At 47.6% G+C, this 24,925-nt stretch overlaps 1 protein-coding gene across 1 annotated transcript in view; it reads left to right on the plus strand.

Annotated features, from left to right (window-relative positions):
* The first annotated feature begins 256 nt into the window (after positions 1–256).
* Positions 257–24,925, plus strand: part of CDH23 (cadherin related 23) — a 442,755-nt gene continuing 418,086 nt past the window's right edge. Inside the window, exon 1 of the mRNA XM_088841955.1 lies at positions 257–530. The gene's annotated coding sequence lies outside the window, so the exon portion shown is untranslated. The remainder of the gene's footprint in view (positions 531–24,925) is intronic.

Below are 24,925 nucleotides of genomic sequence, written 5' to 3' on the forward strand. Positions count from 1 at the left end.
CCGTGGAGGGAGGGTGGGCGGCGGGGCGCGGCGGGGCGGGCAGGGGCCGGGCGAGGCGGGAGCTGCGGGAGGGAGCGTCAGGAGGCGGGGTCTGGGTGGCGGGGGCCGAGCAGGGCGGAGGAAGCGAGGGAAAGTTGATCGCGGACTTGAGCCGCGGCGGCGGCTCGGGAAAGAGGGGCGCGGGCTGCGAGCGCGATGCTTGGTGAGAAGACGCGTCCGACGGCTGCCGGGCGCTGATCCCGGCGGGGCGGGGCGGTCCGGCCCCGGGCATGGGGCGCCGCGGTGCCGGGCTTCGGGACGATTGGGGCGCGCCTCGTCTGAGCCCGCGGCGCGCCTGAAGTTGCGGCCGGCAAGCGGCCAACAGCGAGCGGACGGCCGAAGGGGACCCGGGAGCGGCCGGCGCGCCGCGGATGAGCCTTCGCAGCGGCGGCGAGACGCGGCGGTGGTCAGCACTCGAGCAGGCGACCTTCCGGGGCCGATCCAGCGGAGAGCAGAGCCCAGGGCGCGGCGCCGCTCCGCACATGCACACGGTACCAAGAGCCACGCACCGCCCCTTCCTTCCCCGCTTCCCTCGCCTTCTCCGAGCCGTTCACCCGCCACGCGGTGGGAAAGTTGGAGCCGTGGGGTCGCGACCGTAGCCGCCGAACCACTTGTTCGCGGCACGGCCATAGCCCTCGGCGGGCGCCCGGGGCCTCCTTCCATCCCTGCTCCCAGCCAGCACCCTGCGTCCCACTCCCAGCCCGCGGCTGGACGCGCGGCAACTTTGATTCCTGGCAACTCGAATTTCCCCGCGTTGGCCTTGGGAGGAAAGGCACTCCACTTCCCACCTCGCTTCCTGGACCCGGGAACGTTCGTGCGCTTTGCTTTCTGCGCCTCAGAGAGGGTCTGTCTGGGGTGGGGAGAATTCCGAGGGCAAAGAGGGCGTTGGGGTCCGATCTCGTCTCCTCCAGCGCTCTGGATCCCGCTTTGGACAGCGGAGATGGGGTGGGGCACAACCCCACCTCGGGGTAGGCGTCGGCACTGGAGGGACCTAAAGTCACGTAGCTCTCCCCTCCCTCATCACCTCTCCGTGCCCGTCAGAGACCCCAGAGGACTCCTGCATCCTCCCCTCCCTGGGCCGGCTATGGGAAGACGCGCCCCTCGAGGAGCAGGGAGCCTGTGCGGCTCGCGCTTTGCCTTCCCCGGCCACCGGCAGTGCTGGTTGTCCCCAGGGGCTTGCGCTCAGGAACGCAGCCCCTGTATCCCCTGCAGGTCAGCCCGGGACGCCTGCAGAACCCGTGCGTGCCAAGGTGGTGGCGGCACCAGCCGGAGGGTAGTCAGTGCCTTGCTTTCCCGCGGAGCCAGCACCTACAGCCTCTACCCCTGTGCCTCCGGCCGGGATCCTCTGCCCTTGCCGCCGGCCACCGCCCCCTGCGACCCTCACCCGCAGCCCTTGTGCAGTCAGCAGCCCACTGGGGGCAAATTAGCCTTTCCTGGGTAGCAGCACGCCCCACCCTCCCCAGTAATTCAGAGAGCAGCGCCTGCCTCTTTTTTCATACTTTGCCCTCATGCCGGAGAAAGCATTGACCCTTACCCCTCAGCCGCTAAGCAAGTACCCCCACCCCAATTTGGATTGGATTTTGAAATAAGCTGGAGAGGCACAGGGGGAGAGTGAGTGTGTGTGCGTGTGTGTGTTGGGTGGAGTCAGACAGTTGCCCAGGGGAGAATTAAGTTACCCAGGGTGGGGTGGGCTGGAAAAGCCTGGCTGGGGCCAGGAAGAGAGGTGCTGATGAGTCAGCCCATTTATGGGGGAGACCAGGCTTGGAGTTAATGTTTGGTTCGTGGTGCAGGGGTAGGTGCACTGCGGTCAGCACCTGTGAGGGTGATCAGTGCCTGTGAGGGCACCTACGAGTCTGGGTTAACAGATGTCACTCTGCGGTGGAGGGGCTTGGAAGTGTGAAGTCGTGTCTGACTCTTTGCGACCCTGTGGACTGTAGCCCACCAGGCTCCTTCATTCATGGAGGAGGCCCCTTAACTGGGGGAACTGGGATGCTTGGTGCTGTCCAGGGAGAGTGGGAAAGCAGAGTGGCTGAATGGCAGAGAGGGAGAGGACCCTGTGGGCTGGAAGGGCGACACTGCAGAAGTGATTGGTGTGAACCAGGTGGCTCTGCTGTGGGTGGTAGAGAGCTTCAAGAGTGTGTGAGAGGCCCAGAACTGACTGACATCCTGGCTCCGCTGGGCTGAGCCCCAATACACACGTCTGTCTCCACCTTCCTGACCCCCTCAAAAGCTGGGCTTCTCACATCTGCTTACCAAAGAGGTTAATTTGAGGGTTATGATGGTGGATGGTCCTGGTCACCTCCCAGGTATTTCCTCTGCCCAACAAACAACCTTACCTGCAAACTCACCATTTGAGGTTCATTTCTTTGAGCTTAATATTTTGAAGGGCGCCTTTCTGAAGCCCTAATTTAAAATGCACATACTTCTGGGAGGTGAAGGTCTAGTAGAGCCTTGCTCCTCTGAGTGTGGCCTGTGGACCTGCAGCATCAGCATCACCTGGGAGCTTGTTAGAAAAGCAGACTCTTGCACCCCACCCCTGACCTCTTGAATCAGAATCTGTATTTGACAAGATCCTTGAGAGGTTTGTTTTATCAGTAAAGTTTGAGAAGCCCTGGTCCACAGTACCTTCTCAGGAATGAGCATTTCACAGCCCTTGGTGAAAGAGTGTCAAAAAGGTCGCTGGGTAAGAATGTAGGTTTGAGAATGAGATTGAGACTGGAACTTCTTTTCCTGGACATTTATGGTAGGGTTGGATTAATTGTCCACTGCTGGCTCCTTGAGGGTATCTCCTGCTAGTGCCAGGAGGGTGTCTGTGTTTGGGGCATCTTTAGACAGATTCAAGTAGCAGCTCAGTTTTCTGTGTAATTAAAACACTGCCATGTGTGCTACATATGGGCCAGTAGGAAGTGGGCGGAAGGGGCAGGGTTTTTGGAAGCTGGGTAAACTGCTCTGCCTCTCGGAGGCATGGGCTTGGGTAGATGCTGTCCCTTAAGGAGAAAGAATTAAGGAATTGTCCTCCACTTCATCTATCCCTCCCAAATGAATGGAATGACCCAACGATCACACCTCTCCCCAGTCTTCAGGATTTATGCAGAGGGAGCTGCAGAAATGCTAATTTGGGGCTGTCAGCAGAGGAGAGGATATCAGCCAAGCTCCACTCTTAATTACCCCTGCCACCAGCCCAGGCTGGACACCCCATTTCTACCACCTGCTGCCCTGGGAGGTCCCTAGGCCCAAGAAACAGGATGATGCCAAGGCACGGTGCAAGTCACCACCCATGGTCCTCTGGAGGAATGATGGTGACCCTGACGCCAGCAAGGCTGGCCTGAGACTGGGGATCTGAGGATTTCAGCGCCTTGGTGGGGCTAACGGTATCACAAGTGAAAGATTATGGCATGACTCGTGCACCCTAGACCTACTTAAAGTGGACTGTCCTTCCTCTGTGTTGGCCTTTTTGCCAGGAGGCAGAGTGGCCGGGGGGAGCTGTGGGAGAACGTAAGTTGACATGGTCATGGAACTAACAGACAGTGACATTCATGTGAAAGATACCTTCATCCATGAGTTCAAAAACTCCTTGGTCAGTAGAAGTCTTACTGTTTCCTAGAACCCTCAGGTTTTAAACAAAATTCATTGTTTTAAAATATGAATATGATTTTTTTTTAGCAAATTAATTTAACTGCCTTTGTTCATTTTTTAAAAAATTATTTTCGAGCCTTGATTTGAGTTTTTCTTGGCCCCAGGTAATCCTATTTGTCCATTTAATTGGTGTGCAAAGTTATTTGTGGGTTGGACCCTGCTGGATGGGTTATTTCAGAATGGGGTTACTTTGCCTCCAGTGGAAGAGAAGTGGGGAGGGGAACAGGCTCTTCTGTGCTCCAGCCTCCTGTACTAGTGTGGACAGGACCACGCGTCAGGTGGGTGGAAGGGGTGGTTAACTCCCCAGCTGTGTCTTCCTCACTCACGGCCCTAACATCGCACTTCACCCTACTCTTCAGTGGTCTGATCTCTGACTAGACCGTGCGCTCCTTCAGCATGAGCTGTATCTTATTCCTCCTTGTATCCGCAGGGACCGATGCTTAATCACTGTCCATTGACTCAGTGGCTCATTGGCATCTAGTATGCCTATATACCGGTTTTAACTATTCACATTGATTCCTTTCAGACTGGGCAGCTAGTGCCCATCTTGCTGTATCCTGGGCTCTAGGCAAATGCCTTTGGAGTAGAGGCACAAACTCATGTGCCTAGAGGGGCTGGGAAGCTGACTCGAGAGTAAAGCAGCATCAGATGTAAGATGATAGGGCGTGGTGGGGACTGTGGAGAATAGAAAAGCACGGGTCCCAAGTAAAAGGCACAACTGTAGGCAAAACCCACCTATATGACAGAAGTCAGAATCATGGTTACTCCAGGGTGTGATGACTAGGGCTCAGGGGTTGCTTTTGGAGTGCTGGAAATTTCCACATCTTGATCTGACTATCTACAAGAGTGGTGAGTGATCATTTGTGCGAAAGAGTCAATTCAGAAGAATTAGAGCATTTATGGAGATAAATAGAAGCATATTTATGGTTCAATATGAAAATAGCTTTATTGAATTCCATAAGGCAGAAAATGCATACTCTTACCAATGCTATTGACTAGAAGGGTGTCAGTGAGAAACTTGGCATATTTAAGAAGTAGCCACATGGAGATAGCTTTCTAGTCTTTCATTGTGAAATGTAATCTGGTTCTGTCCCGGGGAGTGGTACGGGCTGCTGCTGCTGCTGCTGCTTCTCTCTGGCTGTGTATTTGGGTCTCAGTGATCATGCTCCTGGGGCTTGTCTCCCTTCAGCAGTGACAGTCTGCGAGGCTCCGTGTGTTGTTGGGGGCTTGGGGCTATCAGAGGTCTGTCCCCAGCCCCAGGGGCCGCAGGCAGTGACGGCGAGAGTGACACAGCAGGCTCAGGCTTAGCATTTGTAGTTTTGATCTCTCCTTTGCAGAGTCTAACAGCTCATGCAAGAGTTGGTTATTATTGTGATCATAAACCTGTTCCCTTCCTGATTTTTGTGAGGCAGCTTGGAGGTAGATAGAGCTTCCACTCCTGAGCTAAGGCTAAGGCCTTGTCCAGGCCTTAGTTTTCTCAGTGGTTGAATGGGAATAATTTCCAATTACACTGCAGGCTTGCTGTCGGCATTAATAAGAAGGAAACTCTACAGAAAGCCTTTTGTGCAGGGCCTGGCACATGGCACACATGCAGAATGTGGTAGCTTTTTCATTATCCCTTTTCGATTCAGTCATGTGTTAGGCACATTGTATTCCAGCAAAGAGGTGAAACCTCCCCTTATTTTGAGAGGTGGACAGTCTGTAAGTTCTTAAATTGAATTCTGCCTGAGGATGTATGCATGTGTGGTTGTGGTTTTTCATTTTTCGTTAATTATTAGCAACATTAAAAATGGCATTTTCGTAATAAAGAGCTAGATTTCTGGCATATCTGGCTAGAACAGGCAACATTGGGTCTGTGTTCCCCATTGACAGTAATTGATTGGGGCTGAGTTAGCCACCCCTTTTATTTATTTGTATTTTTATTTAAAAAATGCTTTGAGGGTTATATACATACAATAAAGTAAACAGATCTTAAATGAAAGTGATGGGTTTTTGCATATGCGTGCATGTGTGTAACCCCAGCTGGATCTGATGCATCCTTGGTGGTTTGATAAGGCCCCCTCAGGCCCCCTCCTGCTCTTTTTTTGTGTGTGTGTGATACTCTTATTTTACGTTATAGCATATTATAATCAAATAATGTAATTACAGAGTTTTCTATAGCATTATTTTTAGAGACTGTTTAGTTTTTCGTTACATTAATTGAAGTAACCACTATTATGATTTTGCTCTGGCTTTTGTCAGCATGTGAGTTTTACAGGTGCACTTATAGCCTTCAGTTCTCAGTCCCCACCATTCCCTGTTGCCTCACATCTGACCCCATTTATCTATACTACATCCTGGCCCCATTAGCCATTTGAGTTTGTGACATCTGTGCCAAGGACTAGAAGAGTCCTTAGAAACTAGCTGGATATACCATGTACCACATTACAGGTGCAGAAACTGAGGCTCACAGTCAGGGAGTGGGCTGCTTCGAGACCCTCTCCTGGGGTAAGGTGGGCCTGGGTGGTAGCTAATCAAGGGCAGAGCCCTGCTACTTCCACCGCAGCACGAGGCCAGGCAGACTGTCATCTCTTGGTCCCTGGCAGCCACAGCCTGACCCTGCAATCACAGTCACCCAGAGCCTCCCGCAGGCTGATCAACCTAAGAGGGAGGGAGTCCTTCCTGAAGATGTATCTTCCCCAGGACAGGCTGTTAGCAGTGCTGCCTTCATCTTTAAAGGCCATGTTCCATTTGGAAAGGACCTGCAATGCCATTTGTGACAAGGGCCCTGTGTACCACCTTGATTGTGTCTGTTTCTGAAAGGAAGGCTGTAATTTGGGAGCCAGTGAAATCAAGGGAGGGAAATAGAGGAGAGCCAACGAGAGAGAGAAAGGGAGGGAAGGGAGAGAAAACAAAAGGGGTGGCTGGGACTATATCTGAGTCTTCATTTGTAGTGCTGGTCCTGTCCCCAAGAAATGCTGGCTTTTCCTGGCTTCCTTGGGGCTCAGTCAGGGTGGGCTGGGTCCCTCCCAGGGCTGCCCTTTAGCTCTGCCCCTCTTCTGCTCTTTGCTACAGAAATAAGAGACTTGTCATCCTGCCCCGGGCTTACCCAGGGCTTCACTCTCCAGTCCTCTGCATCCCTTCTCTGGCTCTTGTCTGCCCTTGCCCTGGGAGGAGACTAATGTTGACCTTTACTTCTGGGGCCAGAAGAGCTGCTATCTTCAGGGACTGGTGGTGATGGAACTCTAAGTCAGGCCTCTCTCTGTCCCTTCTATAGAGGCCTGAGGCTTTGTATTAGGAGAGGCGTGGGTAGACTGCCACAGGAAATCTAGCATGTATTGGACAGTGGGGCAGGAGGTCCTTCCTTTGTGTTTTAGGGTCCCACATCCACTGTTGGGGAGACGTTTCATTTAGCTGTTCAGTCAACCAATACTGAGCATCACCTGTGTGCCAAGCTTATCTAGTGCCTGGGGATTTATGCTGAGCATCTACAGCAGTGCTGTTCAATAGAAATACAATGCAAGCCACACCTGCAAGTCACATACATGGTTTTAAATTTTCTGGTAGCTATTTTTAAAAATTGAAAGAAATAGATGAAATTATTTTTGATAATCTGTTTTATTTAACCCAGTGTATCCAAAATATTATCATTTAGCAATAATCAATATAACAAACTATTAATGAGATCTTTCATATTATTTTTTTTTTAATGAAGACTTTGGAATTTTGTGTGTGTTTTGCATTTATAGCACATCTCAGCTGGACTCAGCACATTTCAAGTGCCCATTGGCCATGTGTGTTCGGTGGCTACTGTACTGAACTGGAGGAGATAGATAATAAATACACACTCAAGACAATTACAGATGGTCATGAGAGCTACAGAGAAAACAGAGGGTCATTGACATGCTAAAGGCAGAAGATACAGTAGTTGGGGAAGGCTTCTTGGAGAATGGGAAGATGGGATCTATCTCCATGGATCTGAGCCCTGGCAGGGTTGGGGAGGGGAGTGGAAGGTGGGGAGGGGTCCATGTGTCCTTAGGCAGTCCCCCAGTATCCCACAGCACCTTGGTTACCAAGCATGGGATTAAATATCCCCTCTCCTTAGAAGACCCAAGTAGAAGGGGCCTGGAACTGCTAGCAGTGTTTTAGAAAAGCACCTTATCTGTGTGTGTGTGTCTCATTTTCTACACATACTTTCTAAGAGAAAGGTAAGGATTAAGTTCATCTTTCCGCTGCTTTTTACACTTGGGAGTCTTCCAAGCAAGGAGGACATTGGCTTGGAAAGCTGAGGAAGTTGGGGCAACCCGGAGCAGTTGGGGTTGTGTCCTCTGGAGGAGAGGGTCTGGCCTATCCAAAGTAGTGGGGCTTGGATGCCAGGGGGCTTCTGGTGCTTAGCAGACCTGAAGGCCCATTTTTTTTCTGCTGGACCAGGATGGGAGGAGGACTGGGAGGGGATCTTGGGGCTTGGAAGAAGTGCCATGGACAGAATGCTCTGGGGCTGGGTAAATGCAGACCTTCCTTGCTGTCTGGACTTTGCCTGATTGACCTGGGCCAGGGTGAACATTCAGGTGCCCACAACGTCCAGTCTGTCTGGGCAGCTGGTGTAAGAGAGTCAGACTGGCTATGCGGACACTGGGCAAATTGCACATGCCTGCCCGATAGAAAAGAGGGCACCACTACTACAGTGTTTGCCTGTGGTTGTAAAGCAGCATGCAGGATAAGTGTGGTTAGACACTTTGACTTCTCAAAATCCTCTGGAAATCTAGATTTAAAAACTACAAAATTGTATTTCAAATGTTAGCAACCAATTCAAGTATTTAAAAACACCATAAAGCCATTCATTCATTGGTCAAATTTTTATTGAGCCCCTACTGTGTGCCAGACACTGTTTTAGGCCTCTGGGGTCTGTCAGTGGCTCCCAGTTCAGTTCATTTCAGTCGCTCAGTCATGTCCGACTCTGCGACCCCATGGACTGTAGCACGCCAGGCCTCCCTGTCTATCACCAACTCCCGGAGTTCACTCAAACTCGTGTCCATTGAGTCGGTGATGCTCCACCCTTGTGCAATCTATATGGTTGGGAAAGGCCCTCTTGTGAGCTGCGTGTAGCCCACAGATGGCCAGTTGATATATGATCTTTGTCAAAAACGGAGAGTTTCAGGGATGAAGATAATATCAGGAAGCGTTTATTAAACACTTACTGTGCGACAGCCCCTGGGCCTGGCACTTCATATGAAACCCCTTGCTTAGTCCTGACAACAACCAAATGAGACAGGGACTTCTGTGGGTTGTAGTTTACAGGTGAGAAGTCAGGCACAGAGAGGGGAAGCAGTTTACCCAGGGTCACAGAGTTAGTAAGCAGCGGGGTGTCATCTGACCCAAGGCAGTCTGAGTCCTGAATCCTTTCTATGTTCTTCTCATTGTACTGTTCTTAGAGAGGGCTAAAGCCAGATCCCTGCTTAGACAGATGGAAACTGAGTCCAGAGAAGACAAGTGAGCCCCGCTGGGTATGCACAGAGGCAGTGACAGGTATGGATTTTCAATCCAGGCCCGTCAGGTGTGTTTATTGCCATGTGGACTTTTACCTGTGATCAACTCTGCCCCAGGATTGGATAGTCAGGTGCCTGCCTTTCCCAGGTGTTTAAAAGCAGGGCTGGGTAGTGATTTAACATCCATGGGAGTAAATGAGGGGTCAGCTCACCAGCTTAGACTACAGGTCATCTGCTTGGATCAGGCTGCCCCGTGTGGGAAGGCCAGGTGTATCAGTGCTCTCTGCTCTTGCCTAGACTGGAGATCCTTGCCTGACCTCAGCTCTCTTCCCCATAAAACCAGGGGGGTCAAATGCAATGACTCTTGTGGTTGAATCTCTGCCCCACACCTTCCCTCTGCTGTTGGCCAGGCTTGCTGATGAACTGCCCTCAGTGTTTCTGGCCAAACTTTAATCCTGGCCTGGACTCTGGGTCCTGACCTGAGTGACTAGAGGACCATGGATTCATCTTGTAGTTTCCTTGTGTTGCTGTACCTATGGTAACCATGAGGCAGAGGCATATGTGTGAACAGTGAAGAAAGATGCCCCTGGCAGGCTTGGGAAGACTGCGTGGCAGGTTTTACTTGGCTCTAGTGCTTTCATCCTCTGAGCCACAGTGTTCTCAGTAGAAGGGAAAACCCTTCTGACCCTTGATTCAGGGAGGAAGGGGCTCTTGTGAGCTATAGGAAGGTACTTGGCTAAATGAATTGAGATATATAGGCAGCTCAGTAAATGAATATTTTGAGTTATCATTATGCATTAATGACTTGAACTATGCAGGATTTACAAGAGATATGCAGATAGGTATGTAAATATCACAAACACCTCTAAATTCCAACAGCAGTGTTTTTGAATGGCTTGATGGCTTATGTCCACTCCAGCAACTTGACACCCCTCTTCGGGGAAAGTGTGTAAGTCAACCAATCCAGGGACTAGTGTTTGCGGGCACTGTGCAAGGCACAGAAAGTCCAAGAGCTTTCACAACTATTCAGAGTACCATATTTGGGCCAGTCAGTCTGGTGTGTGTGTGTGTGTGAGAGAGAGACAAAGTGCCCTATAGCCCCCTTTGGGAACTTCAGCATCGCATGTCTGCCTCAGCTAAAGTTTTCCTTCTCTGCTCTTCCTCACCGAACCCAAAGCTCTCCCCTTCACCCGAAGTGCAGTGTGTGACAGCTGGGGGCCAAGCTAGCACGGGGATGGCTGCGTCCTGGGAAGGAGGCAGGAAGGGCACAGGGTGTAAAGAGTGGGGGTTGCCGCAGGCTAGACCTGCCAGGCTGGCTGACCTGCCAAGACGAGCCTGAGGGCTGCTGGAAACTGGAGCTCCGGCCGGAAGAAGGGAGCCCATGAATAATACAGCGGGAGGGAGGCTGTTAACTAGGTGACCTCGTTGCACCTGTGTGTTTCACAGCTTCCTGGGGAGCCGACACGGGAGGCCGGGGTGTCGGGCGAGGGCAGGGGGAGAGGGAAAGGCCGAGTGGAGAAACAGTGCCTTCTTTTCCTTCCCGCTGTCCTTTCAGATCTCCGGCTCAGAAGTTCTTTGTACTAGCAGCTCCTGCTCCTTCTGGCTTTGACCCAGCTGGCCTTGGCCATGTGCATGGGCGCATGCGTGCTCGGGAGCATGCGTAGGCGCGCGGGTGTGTACGTGGGCGCGTGTGTGCGCTCACACAGGTGTGCGGGTCACCAGCGTGTTCCTGGGCAGAGGCGGAATGTGAGGCTGGGCCTTCTCCAGTGCCCTGCTTCTCAGGCCTGCTGTCCAGGTCTGTTTGCTGAACTGCTCCTGGCCTCTGGCCGTGATGTCCTGTGTCACTTTTGTCAAGGTGGCCCCCTCTCTGGGCCATTTCTGGCCGCCATGGACAATACAGGCTCCTGGGCCAGGACGGTGTGGCGTCCCAAGGTTTCAGATTCTGACAAGGGAAGCACCGTTTGATGTAAGTTGAGGGTCGGTAGCCCTGACCTCTTCTGATGCTATGGGGTCCGTCATTTTAAAGTGTTTGTCACCGGAGCCCATTTACAGCCACCCAGACCTGGCACAGAGGAGCCTCCCTAGTTCCCATAGCTCTCAGTGAAACAAAGATCTCTGGGCAGATATGGGGGCCATTCTAGGACCAAGCAGAAGGAAATGAGCTTAGTTCAAGCTCATTTCAGCAGGGGAGTAGTAGGGCAGACCCGAGGAGAAGCTGGTTGAACAGTGTGTGGGGTGAGGGGCGGAGAAAGAGGTGAGATGCTTTAGTCCATTCCCTGGCTTTACCTTCTGAAGAGCTGTTTCCAGACCCCTGGCCTGGGGGTGGGGAGCAGAGGGCCCCTGGCCAATACCTGGGACCAGAGCAGGAGCCCCGGCCTGCACCTCCTCCTTGGTCCTGAGTGCTGTCAGCAGGGACCTGACCCCTGAGGAAGGGGTCAGGCCCTGCTCCCCAGGCCTGGAAAGGGACTTTCCTCCAAGGCCATGCTCTGGCCTTAGCCTGCTTTCTCAGACTTAGGAGCCCGGGCCCAGTGACCTAGGCCTTCCAGCTGCCCTCTGAAAACTAGGCTTTTAAGAGGTGTTTCTGCAAGGAAGGGGACCCAAAAAAAGAGGTGGTGCTCCTCCATATACACACACCTCTCTGCACAGACTCGTAGACACATTTGCCTGCCTGGACAGTGTGGGGAGCATCTCCTCCTTTGTGTCTGGTCTGGGTGTGTGTGGCCAGAGCTACAAGCACCAGGCTTCATCTTCAGGCCCAATGCTTAAACCAGGAGAGTATTTCTATCTCTGAGCCAGACCATCCAGGTTCAAATCCTAGCTCTTCCAATGATTAGTTGTGTGACCTTCGGCACTTGAATCATTCTGTTCTTTAGTTTTCTCATCTAGAAAATCAGGATAGTAATAGAACCTCACTGGAAAAAACTCTGACGCTGGGAGGGATTGGGGGCGGAAGGAGACGGGGTCAACAGGGAATGAGATGGCTGGATGGCATCACCGACTCAATGGACATGAGTTTGAGTGAACTCCAGGAGTTGATGATGGACAGGGAGGCCTGGCATGCTGTGATTCATGGGGTCGCAAAGAGTCAGACACGACTGAGCGACTGAAATGAACTGAACTGAAAAGGGTTATTAGGAGAATTAAATGAGTTATGGCCTGTAAAATGCTTAGAAAATATGCCTGCCATATAGTAAATGCTCAAGAAGTGCTACTGTTAGTCATTTGTAGGTCACTGTTAAACTTTTATGCTACTGTTACTCTTAGCTCCTGCGTTTTGGAAACTCACAGTCTTGCAGGCTACCTGAGGGTGCCGGGAGTAGCTATTATACCTATAAGAAAAGTTCTGTAGGTTCAAAGGAGGTAGGGGTGGCATCTGGGTTGGGATGAGAGGGCAGTCTTGGAAGGCTTCATGGAGGAAGAGGTGCCCTTGCTGAGAGGCTGTGGCTTTTGTCTGTGTCCACTGGCACTGTACTCCCACAGTAGCAGGGCAAGAAGAAAGGCAGGCAGTTCAGTGGTTAGTAGCATTAATGTTGCTCCCAAGTCAACTAGAATATTTTTAGTCAGCTTTTTAATTGAAATATAACACTTACAAAAAAGGGTACCAATAATACACGTACAACTTGAATCCTTTCATTTCTAATTATTTGTTTCTGGCATATAGAAGTATCATTGAGTTTTAAAATATTGACCTGTATCTGACAATCTTTGTTAAATTTACTTATTATACCCAATAGTTTATCTATAGAATCTTTAATTTTTTTAACCTGCACAATCATGTTTTCAATTAATAATAACAATTATATATCTTCCTTTCCAATATTTATGTATTTTTTCTTGCCTTATTGCAATGGCTAAGTCTTCCAAAATAATATTGCATAGACGTGGTAATAGTAAGCATCCTTATTTTGATTCTGGTATTGCAAAAACTTTCGATGTTTCACCGTTAAGTATGATGTTTGTTGTAAGTTTTTTGGAAACTTACAAAGGAAAAGAAAAATTTTTCCATTACTTTTTTCATAACTGTGGGAAAATACATATAATATTAAATTTACCATTTTAAGTATACATTTCATTGGCATTAATAAAATTCACAATGTTGTACACACCATCACTATCCATTTCCAAACTTTTAATCATCTCAAACAAAAGCTCTGTTAATTCTGTAACCATTGGACAATAACTCCCCATTTTCTCTCCTTCCAAGCCCTGGCAACCTCTGTTTTCTGTCTCTATAAATGTGCCTGTTTCTAGGTATCTTATGTAAGTGGAGTCATACAATAATTGTAATTTGTGTCTGGCTTGTTTAGCGTGCTTTCAGGATTCATTCATGTCTCAGAATTCCTTTTTTTAAGGTGGAATAATAGCTAAGTTGTATGCATATACCATATTTCATTTATCTATTCATCCATTGATGTCATTTGATTGTTTCTACTTTCTAGCTATTGTGACTAGTACTGCTAAGAACATCAGTGTACAAATATCTGTTTGAGTCCATGCTTTCAGTTTGTTTGAGTATATATTTAGGAGTGGAATTATCATAAATAATTCTACATTTAATTTTTTGAGGAACCGTCACACTGTTTTCCACAGAAGTTACTTTATTGTATGTGCCCACAGCAACGCGCAAGTTACAATTTTCTCCATACAGTCACAAATGCTTGTGATTTTTGTTATTATTAATATTTTTTATAATAGCCATTCTAATGGGTATGAAGTGGTATCCTGCTGAGATTTTGATTTGCACTTCCGGGGTCGCACAGAGTCGGACACGACTGAAGTGACTTAGCAGCAGCAGCAGCAATGGCTAGTGATGAGTATCTCTTCACTTAATTGGCCATTTTAATATCTTCTATGGAGAAATAGGTATTCAAGTACTTTGCAAAGCTATTTTTGAATTGGGCTGCTTATATTTTTGTTGTTGAGTTGTAAGAGTTCTTTATATGTTCTGGATATAATCCCTTATCAGAACATAAATTTTTCTCCCATTCTATAGGTATTCATTCTGTTGATAGTGTCCTTTGATATACATAAGTTTTTAATTTTGATGAAATCCAGTTTATCTTTTTTGTTGTTGCCTATGTTTCTGGTGTCATAGCCAAGAAATCATTGCCTGGTCCAATGTCATAAAGATTTTCACCTAAGAAGTTTATAGTTTTAGTTCTTATATTTAGGTCTTTGATCTATTTTTTGTTAAGTTTTGTATATAGTATAAGAGTCCAGCTTTTGCTTGTAGTTATTCAGTTTTCCCAGGATCATTTGTTGAAAAAGATTGCCCTTTCCCCATTGAATGATCTTGGCAGCCTTGTCAAAAATGTTTTAACAGTATATGAGATGATTTATTTCTGTGCTCTCTGTTCTGTTCCACTGGTCTATATTAGTGTCCTTACACCAGTACTTCACTGTTGTGATTAATGTAACTTTGTAGCAAGTTTTGAAATCAAGAAGTATGAATTCTCCAACATTGTTCTTTTTCAATATTGTTTTGGCTATATTAAATTCCACACAAATCTTAGGATGGGTTTTTCTATTTCTGCAGAAAACATCATTGGCATTTTGGTAGAGATTGCCTTAAATCTGTAGATTGCTATGGGTAATATTTTATCTTAATATTAAGGATAGTATTTTAACAATATTAAGTCTTCCCATCCATGAACATGGGATGTCTCTCACTTAATTTGTGTCTTCTTTGATTTCTGTCAGCATGTTTTATAGTTGTCAGTGCACAGGTCATTTGCTTCCTTGGTTAAGTTTATTCTTAAGCATTTTATTCTTTTTGATGCTGTTGTAAATGGAATTGTTTTCTTAATTTTGTCTTCAGGTTATTCGTTGCTGGTGTGTAGAAATGCAACTTATTTTCATAAGTTGGTTTTGTGTCCTGCAACTGCTGAATTTATTTATTAGCTCCAACAGTTTTTAAATGGAATCTTTAGAGTTTTCTTTATATATGATCATGTCATCTGTGCATGGAGATAATTTTACTTCCTTTCCAATTTGGAATTGGGAATTTATTGCCCAGTTACTCTGGCTAGAGCTTTCAATATTATGTTGAATGGAAGTGGTAATAGTGGGTATCCTTGTTTTGTTCCTGATCTCAAGGATGTCTTTAGCAATTGAGTGTGATGTTACCTGTGGGTTTTTTGTATCTGGCCTCTTTTCTTCTGTTTTGCAGAGAGTTTTTTAAAAATTATAAGTGCGTATGGAATTTTATCAAATGTATGTTTGCATCTATTTGAAATGATCGTGTAATTTTTCTTCTTTCTCCTGTTAGTGTGCTGAATTACATGAATTGATTTTCAAAAGTTAACCAACTTTGCATTCCTGGAATAAATCCAACTTTGTCTTGTTGCATTATTCTCTTCATAATCCCTTGGAAACTATTGGACTAGATTTAATGGTTTCTCTTGACCATATTTTGCATGTGAATTATTAGTATCCCTTAAGATATTTTTTTCATCTGTGTTCGTTAAAGAGATTGGCCTATGATTTGCCTTTCTTCTGATATCTTTATCAGATTATAATATCAAGTTGTGCTGGCTTTGTCATATAAATTGGGAACTGTTCCTTCTTTTTCTGTTTCTCTATAGGAGTTTGGATAAGATTTGTATTATGTTTTTCCTCAAATGTTTAGGAAAATTAAATAGAGAGGCCACATGAGCTTATATTTCTTAAAGAGTAGGCTATTTTAAAAAAATATTCTTTATTTATTTCTTTTTGGCTGTGTTGGGTCTTCACGGCTGCACAGGCTTTTTCTCTAGTCATGGCGAGTGGGGGCTGTTCTCTAGCTGTGGTGCTCAGGCTTCTCGTCGTGGTGGCCTCTCTTGTTGTGGAGCATGGGCTCTAGCGCGCGTGGGCTTCAGTAGTTGTGGCTCCTGGGCTCTAGAGCACAGGCTCAGTTAGTTGTGACGCAGAGGCTGAACCGAGCATGTAGGATCATGCAGCTGAACCTCTGCAGCATGTAGGACCTTCCCAGATCAGGGATTGAAGCCGTGTCTCCTGCATTGTCAGGCAGATTCTTTACCACTGAGCTACCAAGGAAGCCCTAGTGGGAAGGTTTTTGATTACAATTTCAATATGTCTAGAGAAATAGAACTATTTATATTTCTGTGTTTTCATGTGTCAGTTTTGGAAAGATGTTTTGAGGACTTTACCTACTTTATATAAATTTTTATATGAATTGACAAAGGTATTCATAATATCTCCTTCGTTATTGTAGTCTCTGTACTTTGTAGAATCTGCAGTGAGACTTGCTTATTCATGATACTGGTAATATATTCCTTCTCTCTCGTTTATTTCATTGTCGTGCTGATCACTGGATTTGTTAGTCTTTTCAAAGAATCAGCTTTTTCTGTTGTTGTGCAGTCACTCAGTCATGTTTGACTCTCTGCGACCCCGTGGACTGCAGCACACCAGGCTTCCCTGTCCTTCACCGGCTCTCAGAACTTGCTCAAACTCATGTTCTTTGAGTCAGTGATGCCGTCCGACCATCTCGTCCTCTGACTTCCCCTTCTTCTGCCTTCAGTCTTTTCCAGAATCAGGATCTTTTCTAATGAGTCGACTCTCATTCAGTTCAATTCAGTTCAGTTCAGTCGCTCAGTCGTGTCCGACTCTCCGCGACCCCATGAATCACAGCACGCCAGGCCTCCCTGTCCATCACCAACTCCCGGAGTTCACTCAAACTCATGTCCACAGAGTCGGTGATGCCATCCAGCCATCTCATTCTCTCGACTCTCATTAGAAATCATTATCACCTCAAGTATTGGAGCTTCAGCATCAGTCCTTCCAATGAATATTCAGGACTGATTTCCTTTAGGATTGACTGGTTTGATCTCCTTGCAGTCCAAGGGACTCTCAAGAGTCTTCTCCAACACCACAGTTCAAAAGCATCAGTTCTTCGGCACTCAGTCTTCTTTAACTCCCACATCCCTACATGACCAGTGGAAAAACCATGGCTTTGACTACACAGACCTTGTTGGCAAAGTAATGTCTTTGCTTTTTAATATGCTGTCTGGGTTGGTCATAGCTTTTCTTCCAAGGAGCAAGCGTCTTAATTTCATGGCTGCAGTCACCATCTGCAGTGATTTTGAAGCCCAAGAAAATAAAGTCTCTCACTGTTTCCACTCTTTCCCCATCTATTTGCCATGAAATGAGTGGACTGGATGCCATGATCTTAGTTTTTTGAATGTTGAATTTTAAGCCAGCTTTTTCACTCTCCTCTTTCACCTTCATCAAGAGGCTCTTTAGTTCCTCTTCACTTTCTGCCATCAGGGTGGTGTCATCTGCATATCTGAGGTTATTGATATTTCTCCTGGCAGTCTTGATTCTGGCTTGTGCTTCATTCAGCCTGACATTTCACATGATGTACTCTGCATTTACATTAAATAAGCAGGGTGACAATATACAGCCTTGATATACTCCTTTCCCAGTTTGGAACCAGTCTGTTGTTTCTTGTATGTTTCTTGTATGGTTGCTTCTTGACCTGCATACAGGTTTCTCAGGAGGCAGGTATTCCCATCTCTTTAAGAATTTTCCCATCTCTTTAAGAATTTTCCACAGTTTGTTGTGATCCACATAGTCAAAGGCTTTAGCATAGTCAACGAAGCAGAAGTAGATGTTTTTCTGGAATTCTCTTGTTTTATGATCCAATGAATGTTGGCAATTTGATCTTTTAATTTACTGATTTTTTAATCAACTTTTAATTTACTGATTTTTGTTTTATATTTAATTTCCTTTCTTTAGTAAATCAAAAAAAATTTAACTTGCTTTGAGTTTAATTTACTTCTTAAAACATGTTCCAAGATAGATACATAGATCATTGGTTTTTGGATTTTCTTCTTTTTGAAAATCTGAATTTAAGGCTATAAAATTTCCTCCAAGCAAAAAAGTTATATGTCACAAATTTTAATGTTATATTTTAATTATTTTAAGGTTCAAAATATTTTCTAATTTCTTTTGCAGTTTCTTCTTTGATTTATGATTTCCTAGAAAGACATTGTTTTATTTCCAAACATTTTGGGATTCCCTCATTTTTTATGCTTGTTTTTCAGCTTAATATGCTGTGATTAGAGAACATACTTTGAATGACTTCAGTTCCTTGAAATGTTTTGAAAGTTACTTTATGGTCCAGAATGTAGGATTTTGGTAAATTATCCATTGCTTCATAAGAAAAGTGTTTATTCTGTAGTTGTACGCAGTTTTCATTTTGTCAGTGAGGTTGGATACGTAAGTCAGGTTGATTAGATGCTGTTATCCTTCTGATTTGTTTTCTGTTTTTTCTATCCATTTTTGAGAAATATGTGTTGACATCTTCTATTACAATTATAGATTTGTCTCTCTTTCTAGTTTTCTCTGAAAGTCCCCAATCCATAGGACAAGGCCATTGGAGAGTCACCTAGATGTAAAAAGGTTCATGTGGTTTTAAATTCTCTTCCTTTTCACCCAGTTGTATCATACCAATTTTTGAATGCAGAAAGTTTAAAAGACCTGTACTGTGGACACCCAGGTACCCGCCACTGGGGATTTTACACTTTACACTTTGTTGCATTTCATTTATAATGTATGTATCCGTCAAGCCATTTCTTTAGGGCTGTATTCAAAGTTAGTTGTGTAACTGGCTCACTTCACCCCTAAACCCTTCATCATGTGTATCATTAAGTAGTCATCTTGCCGAATTTAAAAAAAAAAAATAGGGACCTGGAACAGTTCAGGTACAAAGGACAGCTCTTCAAGAGAAGGTGGGCCAAGCAGGAAAGAAGACGCGTCGCCACAAGGGTTTCCCCGGGAGACCTAGGATGGTGATTGTGAGGCTGAATGTCCCTCTCACCTTCCAGGCAACAGGGAAGGGGTCTGGCTTGGCCTCTCTAGAGTTCTTTGCCTCTAGCAGCTTGGGGCTGGTGATCAGGATAGGTCTGTTGTGCAAATGAGTGGTGTGCTTCAAAGGGCGGAAGTTGACTGTGTGATTCTGGAGGCTATAAGCCCAGAGAGTGAAAGTTCCTGGAAGGCAGCTTGGGGTCCATTTAAAGAGAAAATTTGTCTTTCTTTTTTGAAGTACCAAATTAACTTTTGTTTCTACAACTTTATTTTAGGGTAGGTAATATAGGCATGTTGTTGCTGTTGTTGAGTCGCTAAGTTGTGTCCGGGCTCCTTTGTCCATGGGATGTTTCAGCATGCAGAAAATTCAAAAGGCCCCAAATGGAATGCAGTGCAATCTCTCTCTTCCCTCTCTCCTCCAGCCAGAGGTGGTCAGTTTCTGGTTTCTTAGTGTCCTCTCAAGCAGTCTCTGTACACACGTGATGATGATGATGGTGAAAGTGTTAGTTGCTCTGTTGTGTCTGACTGTAACCCCATGGACTGTAGCCTGCCAGGCTCCTCTGTCCATGGAACTCTTCAGGCACTGGAGTGGGTTGCCATTCCCTACTCCAAGGAATGTACCCAATGAAGGGATCAAACCCAGGTCTTCTGAATTGCAGGCAGATTCTTTACGATTTGAGTCACCAGGGATAGTAACACTACTAATCCCACTTATTGAGAGCTTATTGTATGTGAGCTTGTATTCTGAGTATTTTACATTTGATCTTTGTAGCAACCCTATGAAGTAGGTACTATTATTATCTCCATTTCAGAGATGTAGGAAACTGAGCCCATAGGAGTTAAGCAGCTCAGGCAAGCTAACATACCCACATGGACAGTCGGGATGTGAGTCCAGCTGGTCTGGTTGCTCTCTTGACCTCTTGTTCTATTCCTTTCAGTGTTTCTTGGAACCAACTGTATCAAAAGTTCCCTCCAGTGACCTGGCAACTGTGCATTGAACAGTGCACCAGCCTGGCTGATATGGTGGTGAGCTCCCTGTCCCTGGAGGGCATTCAACTAAATGACCCCAAAGGCTTCTCTACAAATAGCCATGTTAGTTTCCCCCCTAGCTTTAGTTTCTGCTTCTCTCCTGCCTGTGGGATCAGTTTTCTCTCCTCTCTGCAGGGGCCTCAGGTCTGTATCCTATTCTATCAAACCCCAGAGAGGAGCCCTTTGAGCATCTCGTAAGGAAGGATGATGAGGTCTGGGCAGGGTGGCCCCTCCCTGTTTGCAGGAGGCAGTACTGAGGCACAGATGGGCAATGGGAGCTAGTCAGCCACAAACAAGACTGTGTCTGCCAGGAATGGGCCTCCCCACTCCATTTCTGAACCCTGTGTTTAACCTGGCTTCTCTGCCTCTTTCCATCTCCCACCCCTGGCCCAGCCTGAGGAGAACCTGTATGCCCAGAGAGGAAAGTGGAGGCATATGGGAAAGAGCTGAGTAAAATTCTTCACTGGGAACAAATCTCATTTTCAAGAAAGTCTTGACAAAATGAGGCATTAAATTACAATATTTCGGAGAGCGTCGTAATTCTATTGCAGACAGCCCTTCATCATGGAATCTGAAAGCTGGGAAAATACAAAACTCATTAGATTAAAATAAACCACCTACTGCTCTAGAGAAAAGCTTATTTATCAATATCAATTTACTTATGATTACTCTGGCCTGCAATTTGTTATTTTTAAGAATTATGATTTGTGTATTGCTCATACAGATGTGAAATATTTTTTCTTAAATTGGGTGTTTTAAAAAAGATGTCCTTAGTAAAGGTTAGAAAGTGGGTACTGGGGACGAGGAATTGGGGAGGGTCAGGAGATAAATTAAGAGGTTGGGGAGAGGGATGGTGAGAAAAGGGGTGTGTGAAGAGCTGGATGGAAGCAAGTGTGGACAGAGTGAACCAGAAACCACATAAAACCTTTGGGTCTTTAAAAGAGGTATTTTATTCATTAAGAGGAAGGACATCCTAATCAACCAAGCTGTCCAAAGATGGAATGTGTCCTGTGTAGGTAGTGAGCTTTCTGTCACTGGAGGCATCCAAGTTTCAGGTTCAAAAGGAGGATGCTGTAGAGGACAGCAGTTGGATGAAGCACCATCTGTAGTTCTTTCCAGGCCTGATGTTCAGTGATTCTGTGAATCTCACACACCAGGTCTGGAGGGTAGGGCAGTGTGGGGCACCCTTGCATCATGTAGAATAGAGTATTGGATTGGGGGACAAATCCTCCCACCTTGAATTCACCGGCTCCGGTGCTCCTGGTTCCAGCCAGCCCTTGCTGTGTGGTACTATGGAAAGAGCTTTGTTCCCACCGCCAGAGCCCCCTGGGTTCAAATATGGCTGTCATCACTTTCTGCTGTGAGGTGTCAGTCAAATGGTGGATTCTTCCTCAGCCCCACTTTCTTCATCAGTAGAATGGGTCAGTAAAGCCCCTTCATAGGTACTGGTAAGGATCTATGACATTTTATAAAAAGTCTAGCACACGGTAGGCACACTCAGCATGTGTTAATACCATTCCTGCCTCCCTCCTGGGCCAGTTTCCTTACCTGCAAAGTGGAATGTCTGCTGGAAATCTCTGGGTTTCTTCTGGTTCTAGTTTTCTGCCCCAGGTATTCAGTGTTCTTTGTGTGAGGAAGGAAAGAGGTTGGGGTGAGAGGGAGCCCCAGGAGCTCCCAGCACCTTGAACCTCCTTGATGGCCTCCTGCCCTGACATAGGTGGTTTTCCTGCTCAAAGGATCTGCTGTCAGTTCTCCATGTTTTTATCCTGCCTTTGGGAAACTGGATCCCCATTTCGTAGATGGGAAAGTAGAGGCCCAGAGAGGTGAGGATAGTATGCTCACTGCCCCTCCCCGCCCGAGGCGCAGGCCCCCTGTTCTTAACTTCTTTTCCTGAGCAGCTCTGTGGGTTGTGGGGAGCAGAGGGGACTGCCTTCAGAATTTCCGGGAGTGTTTGGCGTGGAACACACCCACTGCAGTCTCTTGCTGTCTTTTCTCCATCTTTCTGCCAGATTGTAGTCTCTCTTTGGGACAAGCAGCTGTGCGCTGGTCCTCTGCTTTCTCTCCTTTGCTTCCTCCCTCCCTCTATTCTTGCATATTTTCAATACCTAATATTGACCTCTTCCTATGCTATGACAACCCCATGTTAGGCTCCAGAGCAACCAAAGTGAATAAGGCAGGGTCCTGATTCGAGGGGATTCCAGAGACCAGTGGAGGAGACAGATGTGTGTACATACACACACAGTGTGTGGCGTGCTGTAACAGTGAGGGGCGCAGCTTCATGCTGAAGCCTAGCTGGTGGACTCAGAGAAGACTTCCCAGAGGAGGTGATGGCTCAGCTACCTGTAAAAAGAGAAAAAGGAGCTTGCTGTGGATTTTGTGCCCCTATAGAGCTGGGACTCGGTGACAGCCGAATGGCTAACCACGCGTTGCAGCTGGGGCTTGGTTTGAAATCACTGCCTGTCCCAGACTCGGGGCAAGTCCTTCACCCCTGGCGGAGGAAGGTGAAGTAGGAAGGCCCTCCTTGGCTGGGTCTTGGTGATGGGCACATTTGAGCAGAGGTTAGCAATGGATGACAGAGGGACAGCCAGCCAGCAGCTCTGGCAGGGTGATTCAGCCTCTCTGGCAGGGTCTCTTTGCTGGGGAGTGGGATGGGGGAGGTGCGGAGAACTGTGGCAGGAGGTGACAGATTTGGGGCTCACCTAAACAGATTCCTAGTTGTCAGGTGAACCGAGGTTTAAGCGCTTCAGGGGTTTTGAGGCCATGCCGCTTATCATTCCTGAGATTGTCTCACCATCCGGAAGAGTGGGTGCCATTGACACCTGTAAGGTGCTGGGAGAGCCAAGTGACCTAAAAGGCAGCACTCGCTGGGCAGCCAGGACGGATGGTGCTCTCCGTCCTGAGTCCACCTGGTACCTGATCCCTCATATGATCCTGGGGGCAGGGACAGGGCTTTGATGAGCATGACAGTGGCACGTCCTGCACATGTAACGGGCACTTCTACTACTGTCGTCAGTGTTCTGTGAATTATGCAGAAGAGACGGGGACTGAGGATGGAGCAAGGCAAGAGGACATTTGAATCTAGGGGATGCTCGCCGTGGGTGAAGCACACTCGAGGGCATGCATTTAATCTTCACGATGTCTGCCGATGTAGTGGTGCTGTTCTCTCGGTTTGTATGGAGGGGAAACAGGCTGAGCAGGGATTTGAGGTACAGGTGTCTCCTTCCAATCTCCTGAAGGTCCCTGTTTGGAATGGTCCCTTTCTCCCTACCCCGTAGTGAGACAGCTTTGCGGTACCTGAGTTCCTCACTGAGCTCTTGGTCGAGGGTCCAAAGCTCCTCACCCATGAAGCCTGCGCTGGGCTCCCCTTTCTCCCTTCAGGAGTTGTGATATTAATAAGCGTAAAGGCAACTGAATGGCATCTCACACAGTTATGTGGGGAGGAAGTAGCTGTCACAAACAATCTGGAAAAGATTAATCATTTAACTTACAAGGAAAACTTTCATCTTACTCTTAGAGAGCCCAGGTCTTACCTTCCCTCCTCCCATTCCTTAAGGTGGGGATCCCAGCCCTGTTTGGGGGCCCCATTTCCACCACGTGGACTTGACTGAGAGTCACTTTCTGGCTGGCTGGAAGGCCTGGGCCTTCCCTGCATCACAGCCTCAGGCTGCTCAAGCTAAAGGGACTGCACCTACATCCATTTCCTCCTGGAGTGTTGGCTGTGCTCCTACTATGCACAGGCTCGGGCTGGCTGGGAGGGAGCGCTCAGCATGGTTAGCACAGAAACAAGAACTCACACGCCCTTGTAAAGTGCTTTAAAACAGTGTGAGTCACACAATAGGAATCCCAGATAGAGGATGGGGGCCCTTTTGCCTGGGAGGCTTGGGGGGGTGGGGGTCAAGGGAGACTCCTCTGGGGAGGTGACATCTCAGCCTCTTCCTGGCAGCGGAGTCCCCATATGGCCAGGTGGGAAGAAGGACCTCGGGGCATGGAGAGGCCCAGGCAAGGGCATGAGCTGTGACGTCCTAAGTGGCATTTTGCAGGCAAGGACACCGATGCCCGGAGGACCCAAAGCCTTGCCCGGGGGGTCACCCTGTGATTTATGTCTGCCCTGTGATTGAAAACTCCTGTTTGCACCTAAGGATGAGGAGGAGAGGCTCAATGCTGAACCGGTATCCGTGAGAGATGGGAGACTGTCATGGAGGGGGTCCTGGAAGGGGTAGGGTGGAGGGCAGGCGAGGGGACCAGTGTGGCTAACATGACAGTGGGAGACGGGGAGAGAGAGAAAGAGTGTGAATGGGCTCCCAGTCATTAAGCCCTGGAGATGGAGGTGAGGAGCCTGGCGGGGGCCTTTCCTCGGAGTGAGGCTGGCTTGGAGCCTTCCCTACCCATCTCCCCGGACAGCGCCCACCCTGGCCTGGACTCTCGTGCTTCCATGCGGGTGAGGCCATGGCAGGAAGTGGGCACCTTCATGCTCTCTCTCTCGCCTTCACTCCCTGCGGCTCTCTGGGGTCCAGTGCCAAGGAAGAGGCCTGGACTTGGCCATCTGATCCCTTGGCCAGTTTTTAGCATACAGTTGACTCTCTCAGCACTCAGCCTGCTCCTTGGTGAAATGGCCTAACCTCTGCCTGTCTGGATTTGCAGTCACGTTCACAGAAAGCCTTTGCAGAGTTAAAATCCACAGAGATGTCCTCCTGGCAGCTACCTAGAGTTGGGGGTCATGCCTCAGGATGCAGCATGGAAATTGCTGGGTGATGGCTGCCCAGCATTCCAGACTCTTTGGAGTAGGTTTTGGGGTATAAGAGGCAAGAGTGGAAAGGGTTAAAGGGGAGAAGGAGGTGGATACTTGGAACAGATGTGGACCCCTCCATCTAAGATGGACCCTCACCATCTGTCTGATGAGAACGATCACCCCCTGTATTGGGGATGGTAGTGAATTACCCAACAGAGGT

The sequence above is a fragment of the Moschus berezovskii genome, chromosome 12, assembly GCF_049115385.1.
Source record: "Moschus berezovskii isolate FMDL1 chromosome 12, NW_MosBer_1.0, whole genome shotgun sequence".
Lineage (NCBI taxonomy): Eukaryota > Metazoa > Chordata > Mammalia > Artiodactyla > Moschidae > Moschus > Moschus berezovskii.